General features: G+C 47.8%; 1 long non-coding RNA gene across 1 annotated transcript; it reads left to right on the forward strand.

Annotated features, from left to right (window-relative positions):
• The first annotated feature begins 7,102 nt into the window (after positions 1-7,102).
• Positions 7,103-10,021, forward strand: LOC102123738 (ATP11A upstream neighbor lncRNA). Its single transcript, XR_006693574.1, has 2 exons — positions 7,103-7,343; positions 9,915-10,021. It is a non-coding gene; the product is annotated as an ATP11A upstream neighbor lncRNA (long non-coding RNA).

Consider the following 10,021-nt stretch of genomic DNA (forward strand, 5'->3'; position numbering starts at 1 on the left):
CTTAGGTGATCTGCCTGTCTTGGCCTCCCAAAGTGCTGGGATTACAGGCGTGAGCCACCGCGCCCAGCCCCCTCAATGTAGTCTTAGTAGATGAGCAGTCCTAGTTCCCAGATCAGATGGGAGAGCCGTAAGACCGGGTCCAGGTTGCCCTGTGCTGTGAGGAAGAGCTGTGATTGTTCCACTGAGGCTTGAGAGACGACTTTGGAGGGGAGAGGGTTAGAGGGCAGGCCAAGGGCTGTCGGATCACAGTAGGAAGTGAAGTTGGCACGATTCCAGTTGCCATCAACTCCCTGCTGGCATGTAATCTGCATGCAGGTTGGAGTCATCAGAAACCAGAACCTTCTCTGATAGAAAACAGGGAAAGCACCGAGCACCCGTCTTGTTGACAATGCTGTCCAGGGCTCGCTCCTGAAGAGGCTGTGAGATCCAGGGGCACGTGTGATCTTCTGGCTGGGGAGGTACCAAGGCCACAGACCCCGACCCCTGTGCAGAACCATGTACTCTCCGCCCAGGCTTGGTGCACTGGAGGGAATGAAAATAAAGAACCTCTTAAAATTTAGTTGGAGAAATAATAAAATATAATTTTCCATAGTCAAACAGAATAGGATGAAATAACAGCAAACACTTCTCTGACACAGTTCCGAGAGCCTTGTGTATATGAATTCGTGCAATCCCATAGTCATCCAATTAGGCGAGGACTGTCATTGTCCCTGTTTCACAGACAACGGGCCGAGGGCTCCTCTAGCTTTCCCACGCCTCACAGCTGGTACGTGCAAACCCAGGGCTTGAGCCCCAGCAGTGTGGCTCGGGTCTGCTGCACTGACCCATGTCCAAGTTGTTACGTGCACAAGGGATGCTACAGACGTTTATGAGACACACACGGCGGTGGCTGTCATACATTATCACTGGGGAGCTAAATCCATCGGGGTCCCAGTTACAAGCAACTGAAACGAATCATGCTATTGCTTTTTTTTTTTTTTTTTTGGAGACAAGTCTCACTCTGTCGCACAGGCTGGAGTACAGTGGTGCAATCTCGGCTCACTGCAACCTCCACCTCCTGGGTTAAAGCGATTCTCCTGCCTCAGCCTCCGGAGTAGCTGGGATTACAGGCACCTGCCACCATGCCAGTCGATTTTTGTATTTTTAGTAGAGATGGGGTTTCATCATGCTGGCCAGGCTGGTCTCAAACTCCTGACCTCAGGTGATCTGCCCATCTTGGCCTCCCAAAGTGCTCGGATTACAGGTGTGAGCTACTGCACCTGGCTGAATCATGCTATCTTAGGAGTCAGAGGTAATTAACTGAAAGGATACAGGGGCTCACAGAATTGAAGGAGGCCAGAAAGCCAGGATTAGAAATGGCTCAGAAAATTACCAGGAGAGGTTGAGGGGTGGGAGCTGCAGCCAAGTCTGGCTGGGTCTGAACTGCAAACGTTCCTTTGGGTCCCTGGTCCAAGAATAACTAATATGTGTGTGCTTTGGTCCAACACCACACACTGGCTGTCCCAGGGAACAGAAAGAGGAGCCTCTCTCCTCACATTCCTTGTAGTTAAAGACCATACCTTGCCCGTTCTGCACCAAATGGTCCCCTCCCATATCAGGTGCCAAAGAGGGGGTGCATGAGGAATAGCCGCTCACCTGAAGCAGTAAGGGGCAAGTGGCTGTTGGAAGGATCCTCCGTCCGAGGCCATGCACAGTGGCACCTCCAGGAGGGAGAGCAAGGCTGTAGAGGCCGGCATGGGTGCCTGCTGAGAAAGCTGGGAAAGCTGGAGGCCCAGAAACCATCCCACATCCCCCAGCAGGCCCCACCAAGAGGAGGAACCTGAGGCCAACCTCCACAGGCAGAGGGAACGTGATACACAGTTGACGTGTTAGGGAAGCAGCTGGGGTGAACAGGGAGGGCATGGAAGACACCAAGAGATGTGTCCCAATGCCCCACAGCCTGGAGGCTCACATCTGCAACAGGGATGACTGTCAGGGTCTGTAATCCCAGCACTTTGGGAGGCCAAGTGCTCACAGAACAGAAGCACAAACCAGCATGGGGGCTGCAAAAAACGGTGCTTTGCAGACAACGGTGGCGACACGAACGTCCCTCCACTGAAGGAATTCACAAAAGCAGTGCAAGAGACCATCATAACATCAAAAAATTACAGTTCTAGCACTCTCTCTAGCAGAGAGAGTGCTGGAAGACCACACCATGTGCCACAGGATACCTGTCTGTGTTTCTCTCTCTCTTTTTTTTAGATGGAGTCTTTCTCTTTTTTTTTTTTTTGAGATGGAGTCTTTTTTCTTTCTTTCTTTCTTTCTCTTTCTCTCCTTTATCTCTTTTTTTTTGAGATGGAGTCTTTCTTTCTTTCTCTTTCTTTCTTTTCCTTCTTTCTCTCTATTTCCTTTGTCTCTTTCTCTCTCTCCTTTTTGAGATGAAGTTTCTTTCCCTTCTTTCATTCCTTCCTTCCTTCCTTCTTTCCTTTCTTTCCTTCTCTTTTTTGAGACAGAGTCTTGCTTTGTCACTCAGGCTGGAGTTCAGTGGCGCGATCTCGGCTCACTGCAACCTCTGCCTCCCAGGTTCAAGAGATTGTCCTGTCTCAGCCTCAGTAGCTGGGATTACAGGCACCCACCACCACGCCCAGCTAATTTTTGTATTTTTAGTAGAGATGTTTCCCCACGTTGCCCAGGCTAGTCTCCAACTCCTCAGCTCCGGTGATCTGCCCACCTTGGCCTCCCAAAGTGCTGGGATTACAGGCATGAGCCACCACGCCCGGCCCCTGTATTAGTTTCTTTTTGCTGTACAGCAAATGATCCCAGGCTTAGGTGCTTAAAACCATACACATTTCTCACTCTTTGTTTCCATGGGTCAAAAGTCTGCATGTGACCAGCTGGGTCCTCTGACTGGGGCCTCACAAGGCTGAAGTCAAGGTGCTGCTGGGCCAGGTGCTCATCTGAAGGTCAAGGTCACCTTCCAAGCTTATTGGCTGTTGGCAGCATTCAGTTCCTCGTGCTTGTGGGACTGAGGCCCCTGTTTCCTGCTGCTGCCCGCTGGGACCTGCTCTCAGTTACTGGAGGCCCCTCTGCTCCCTCTCATGTGGCTCCCCGGAAAGCACGGCGGTTTGCTCCCTCAAGGCCAACAGGAGCACATCTCTGCAGCCTCGACTCTCTCTGACTTTCCCTATCTGGTATCCAGTTCCACCCAAGATAACCTTGCCTTTGACTAGCTCAAAGTTGACTGATTAGAGATCTTAATTCCACTGAAGAATTCCTTCATCTTTACAAGAGAATGTAACCGGATCAAGGGAGGGACATCAGGCTCTGTTCCCACCGAGGACAGGGGATTGAATGGAGCCCCCCAGCATGGGGTGGGAATGTTGTGAGCCCTATCAGAACTGTGTCTCCTGAAGTCCCGGAGACAGAAGCGGCTCAGGAACGAGGGGAGCACTGTGGCGCTGAGTCTACAGGATGGATGAGGTGGAAGATGTTCCAGGGGGATGAGACAGCAATGCTGAGAAAGGAAGGAAATCTGGATGAATACGTAGAGGTTGGCCAGATTATGAGAGACTGTGATGACCAGTTGGAGAAGTTTGTATTTCATGCTATAAAAAGCAACCAAATCTAGTTAATATACCCTAAGTTGGGTAATAGGATCAGATTCTTTACAGTAAAGCTTACAAAAGTAAAATTATTTTATAATTGTATTATAGCAAACAACAGGGTTTAAAAATGGTCCCTTAAAAATGAGCCTTAAAAATAAGCAGCCACTTAATACTCATTTGGGTCCAAAAGCCACAAAGCTATTGACATTTTCTTTATGCTGAGGAAGTCTTGGTGGTATCGATTCTCATACAGCAGAGATCAAGACGAACATCTTGTACCTCCTCTTCCCCACCTGCCTCTGAAGCAAACCCTGATCTGATGACATCGTCATGAGGCCTGCTCGCCCTCAGCAGCTTCCTAGTGTGCCCTGGGTGTGGGCATCCAGTGCCAATAAATGGAGGAAAACGGGCAGACTGGGAGGGGTGGGAGCAGGCGGGAGGAAAGGAAGTGGGGAGGGAGGGAGGGAGGCGGAGAAAGTCAGCGTAAGGGAAAAGTGGGACATCTGGTCACACCAGGGTTCAGGGAGTGGCAAGAGGTTCCGAGCCCTGCCCGCTACTGACCCGAGGCTCACACAGCCTCACCAGCCTCGCATCAGTCACGGTTCCGAGTCCTCAGGAATAACAACAACTAAAAGAGTTAATTTTAAAAATTTTTTCCATTGTAATTTATATGGAATTCTGAACAATGGAAAATTAGAGCCCAAACAGGTGATAAAGAGGTTCATTAAGAGCCTTGCGAACCCGAGAGCACATTCAGAATCGCCCTCGCACTTACATCTGTGAAAGACACACGCTCCGGCCAGTGTCCCACAGACACTCCCACATCCCCCATCACACAATGAGCAGGCCTGCTTCTCTGCTTCCCATCACTTCACCCATCCCGTTCAGCAGATGCTCCCCTTGAAGAGCTGGAAAATATGGGTGTTCAGGAAAGGCCTTGAAGATAGAAATGAATGCAAATGCTGTTGTTATTAATAATATTTCAAAGTGGGCACAGGGAACTTGATGACATTTTAATTTAATTTGATTTGATTAGTCGGGGGCAAAAGACTTTTTATTTTTATCTTCAAAGGCTGGAGGCACGTCAGGTACACAGACTGCAGCACGGTTTGCTCAGCGTGTTGGGTTCTGGCTGACGATGTGTGCCCAAAACCTTTCTCACGGCTTCTGAAAGTAGATTGAAGGGAGTGGAGCACCGTAGCCTCTCTGGTTGCAGAGACTCTCCAGGCATTTTCTTTTCATGTGAGATGTCACACTAACCCAAGCACGATAATTTAGCTTCCTGCTAAGCTAGTCCAGAGACTGATCGTTTCTATCCAAAATTGGCAAGCCTCCCTTCCTTTATATTTCAGATTGAAGAACAGGAGAAAATTTTCAGAAAATGGTTTATAGTGGAAAGGTACTGGTTTAAACTTAACCTACTTGCTGTTTGAAACAAGTTATTTTAGTTAAAGTGAAATTCTCTATGTAAAATATCATTTTAAGAAATCTTCATAATGCATTTTGCTGTTTTAAAGTTTTGTATTTAGTAAAATGCAGAAAGTCTAATCCTTCTGAAGACTCCCTTATTACATCTCCTCACACACCCACTTGTACTCACACCCCCAATCCAAAGGTTCATGGGGATACTCTGTTATGTAATTTTGTTGTCAATGTGATTCATAGGTTTTTGGTTTTGCTGTCTAGTTGCTCTGTTTTAATTTTGGGATTTAGAAAGATTAAACGCTATGCCACCACCACCTTTCACTTTGAACATTTTGAAGACAAATATTTCCTACTTGTGACTAACATACCCAGCCAAATTATCCATCACTATAAGATCAGAAAAATATTTTAACTGTTGATGTTTCATGCACCCTTTCCCAGGAAGCTACTACAGAATACATTCCACTAAATTAAACAGATAAATCAAGGAGGAAGGCATCATGGAATGCAGAAAATAAGGGCTTATGAGAGAGGTAGAGGGAATTCCTGGCACCTGTGAAGTGCAGCCTGAGTATAGAAGTATGCAGCAAGTTTAGAAAGTCACCATCAGATTGGGGCAGGATGCCAAAGGGTGACAGGAGGGATGTCTCCAGAAAAAAAAAAAAAAAAAAAAATACATATATATATATATATATAATGGCACTGACAAATATGAGTGTATGGCTGTGAACTAGTAGAAAGTATACAGAAAGCTAAGGAAATGAGGCTGGGCACAGTGGCTCATGCCTGTAATCCCAGCACTTTGGGAGGCTGAGGCAGGAGGATCACTTGAGGTCAGAAGTTCGAGACCAACCTGGCCAACATGGTGAAACCCCGTCTCTACAAAAAATACAAAAATTAGCTGGGCATGGTGGTGGGCCCCTGTAATCCCAGCTACTCAGGAGGCTGAGGCAGGAGAATCACTTGAACCAGGGAGGCAGAGGTTGCAGTGAGCTGAGATGGCGCCACTGCACTCCAGCCTGGGCAACAAAGCGAGACTCTGTCTCAAAAAAGAAAGCTAAGAAAATGAAAGAGGGAGGCGATGATTATCTTCAAGGAAAAAAGGTCGTATAAGAAAGAAGATGCAGTGAAAATGCATGAACACAGGGGTGGCATGTAGCATGTAGCACACGCACTGACATGCAGTCATGTAATCTTGTTACCATCACAGGCAGGGATTGAATGGAGACCCGTGTAGCCTCTGCGGGGACACATGCAGTAGAGAGAGTTAGAGGTAGGAGCACGAATGAGCTAAATATTTATCTTCCCATGTAACTGGTGCTGTTGACATTTTCAAAATTATGCTATAAGCATATGATTTGGAAATACGGACACAATAAAGGTAGAGGAGCAAAGAGCTATGAGTGATTCTCTGCAGGGGATTCCGGAGTGGGCGATGGCAAGGACATCGGGTTATTCTTATGGCTGGGTAGCGCTATTTTCTTTTAAAACTATGCAAATGTGGCCGGCCACGTGGCTCATGCCTGTAATCCCAGCACTTTGAGAGGCCAAGGCGTGTGGATCACCTGAGGTCGGGAGCTTGAGACCAGCCTGACAACATGGTGAAGCCCTGTCTCTACTGAAAACTCAACATTACCGGGTGTGGTGGTGCATGCCTGTAATCCCAGCTACTCGGGAGGCTGAAGCAGGAGAATCACTTAAACCCAGGAAGTGGAGATTGCAGTGAGCCGAGATCATGCCACTGCATTCTAGCCCGAGCGATACAGCGAGACTCCAAAAAAAAAAAAAAAAAAAAAAAAAAAAAGGCAAATGCATTTCTTTGGCTAACATTAAAGTTTTTACAAAGTTTCATTGTAATACAGAAAATAAACTCTTGGTGTACCCCTGTAGGATTACACAGAATAAAACCAACCATTCGATACCTTTCTTCTTCCATTCCCAATCAGAAGGTTATTTCTGACCCATTGAAATATTATCTACAAAGAAGATGAGAGCCTCCTGCAGCAGTCTCGAGTGGTCTGAGAGCTGAACCCAGGTTTGAGGCCTATCTCCAGGTGGTCCTGAATATCCGTGCATCCCGGGACCTTGTTAGGATGAACTCACCAGAGGCGTCCTGGGTTGCTCAACGCAGAGACTCTTACCCAGGGTGTCAGCCTCTGAAAGATACACGTGCCTGGGCCTCTTTCCTGAAGATGGACCCAGCAGGTCTGGAGGGAAGGCCCTGTGATGCACCCTATGATGAGCCGCTGATCCGAGCTGCGTGGAACCTCAGCGGGGGTGTGAGCTATCAGGAACCTGCCGCTGGACTGCAGCGACCAGGAGAATACGGGTTCTGTGCATCCGACGGCGGGGACCAAGCAGAAAGGAAAAACCCTTGCTGAGCAGACTGTGCACTGGGCAGCCTGCCGGCCACTTTATACAGATTCTGTCATTCAGCTGGGGTCTCTCTGCTCCTTGATACTAACCACACCTACCAGACCATCTTCCCTCCAGCTGGAGGAAGAGGTGGACCTGGACCCTGGACGAGGCAGGGAAAATCAGGGAGACCCAGCAGGACGGGTGAGAGGAGTGTGCTTGGGGAAGGTGGCCCCTAGTGCCTGGCCTCAGGCAAAGTCGTTTTCTGTGGATCCAAAAAGGAGGTGGCGTGATTGTGCCCAGTTCACAGACAGGCAAGGAGGGGCCTCAGCAGGCTAAGGCATTGCTGCAGGATGCACCGTGCCCGCCCCTGCCTGCAGAGCCGGTGTTTTCAATTCCTTCATTCCACCTTAGCAAGATGGGCCTTGCGGGGGAAGTGGGGGAGTGAGGGAGAAGCAGGTGTGTGCCAGAGACCAACGACACCCACTGTGGGTTCCAGCTGTCCTGTGGTGGGTCAGGCCAGCAGACTGCAGGGACGGGGCTGGGAATGGCCGTGATTAGGAGACAGATGATCCAGCCACAAGCCTGTGGTGGCCTTGGGATCTAGCTGGCCCGGGGATGATTCCTGCCTTCACCGTCTTCAAGTAGTGGGATTTTAGACTTAGGTTTCCTCATCAGAAAAACCGGAGCAGTGGAGCCCCGCACTCGTGCTGCCGTCCGTTTACAGAAGTATACAGGGGTGGGTGTGAGATTCCTGGCACATGGCCAGGTCTCCAGCCTCAGCTTCCATCTCCTCCTTAAAGTGATCCAAGCTGAAGCATGCACTGGTGCAGCCTGTATGACGACATTCAACGTGGTGACGTTGTGAGCTGCCAACACAACCACGGCGGCATCAGAGTTTTTCTTCACATGTGTCACTAAGGCAGAAACTGGTCTCATCGATGTTGTTTTGTTTTTGTTGTTGAGACAGGGTCTTGCTCTGTAGCCCAGGCTGGAGTGCAGTGGCACGATCACAGCTCACTGCAGCCTCAACCTTCTGGGCTCAGGTGATCCTCCCACCTCAGCCTGCTGCGTAGCGGGCACCACAGGTGTGAGCCAACATGTCCAGCTAATTTTTTATTTTTTGTAGAGACCAGGGTCTTCCTATGCTGCCGAGGCTGGTTTCAAATTCCTGGGCTCAAGTGATCTGCCTGCCTTGGCCTTGCAAAGCGCTGGGATTTCAGATGTGAGCTACCACGCCTGGCTGTGTGTTTTTTTTTTTTTTTTGAGACGGAGTCTCGCTCTGTCGCCCAGGCCGGAGTGCAGTGGGGCGATCTTGGCTCACTGAAACCTCTGCCTCTCAGGTTCAAGACATTCTCATGCCTCAGCCTCCTGAGTAACTGGGATTACAGGTACACGCTACCACACCCGGCTTAAAAAAAAAAAAAAAAAATATATATATATGTATTTGTACTTTTAGTAGAGACATGGTTTCACTATGTTGATCAGGCTGGTCTTGAACGCCTGACTGGTTTTCTTTTTTAAGAGCTTTCTTCTTCATGAGCTCTGTCTTCTGAAATGGAACTCAGAATAATTGAATATTAACATAAAAAGTTATCTCTGGTTCTGGAAACACTATTTTTTTCTTTTTCTTTTTTAAATTTTTAACCATTTTAAGTGCACGGTTCAGTGGCGTGAAGTATCAGACATTCACACTGTGGTACAAGCACTGCCATCCATTCCAGGACTTTTATATCATCCCAAACTGAAACTCTGTCCCCATTAAATACTTACTGTCCAATCCTCCCTTACCCCAGCCCCTGTCAAGGGGCTTCTAGCCCCATTCTATCATACTTTCTGTCTCTATGGATTTTACCTTTCTGGGGACCTCGTATCAGTGGAATCTTACAGTATTTGCCCCTTTAGGCTGGCTTCACTTAGTAGCATACAAAACCATTACAATTTTTACACACTTATTTGGCTTTTTGAGCAGACTGAGCTAATTTCCAGTTGTCTAAGAATATTTAAGTATTCTTATAAATTACAATAACTGAAAAATATTTTAAGAGAAACCATTTTATCTTTCTGTTTGAAAAAGTGAAGGGGTGGCCGGGTGCGGTGCCTCACGCCTGTAATCCCAGCACTTTGGGAGGCTGAGGTGGGCAGATCATGAGGTCAGGAATTCGAGATCAGCCTGGCCAACATGGTGAAACCCTGTCTCTACTAAAAATACAAAAATTAGCCAGGTGTGGAGGCGGGCGCCTATAATCCCAGCTACTCAGGAGGCTGAGGCAGGAGAACTGCTTGAACCTGGGAGGCAGAGGTTGCAAGGAGCCGAGACCGCATCATTGCCCTCCAGCCTGGGGACACAGCAAGACTAAAGGGGTGAGTTTTCAGTTTTCTAGAAAGTAAACAGTTTAGTTTTACCTTTAAAAGTAAAAAGTTTGGTTTTCATAAGTTGAACATTCATTAAAGTGATGTTATGTAATATTCAAGCAACTTGCTTGAGCAAAGGTGCAAATTACTTTGACTAATGCTAAATTTCTAATTATCATCCACCTCTTATTTCAGATACCCTATCATCTTTACTTTGTTGGAGAGGAGCTGTAATAGTCTATGTTAAAGTTACTGTTCAGACAAAGGATTCCAACAAATTGCTTTCACTACTTTATTGGTAA

This window comes from Macaca fascicularis, chromosome 17 (assembly GCF_037993035.2).
Source record: "Macaca fascicularis isolate 582-1 chromosome 17, T2T-MFA8v1.1".
NCBI classification, from domain to species: Eukaryota; Metazoa; Chordata; class Mammalia; order Primates; family Cercopithecidae; genus Macaca; species Macaca fascicularis.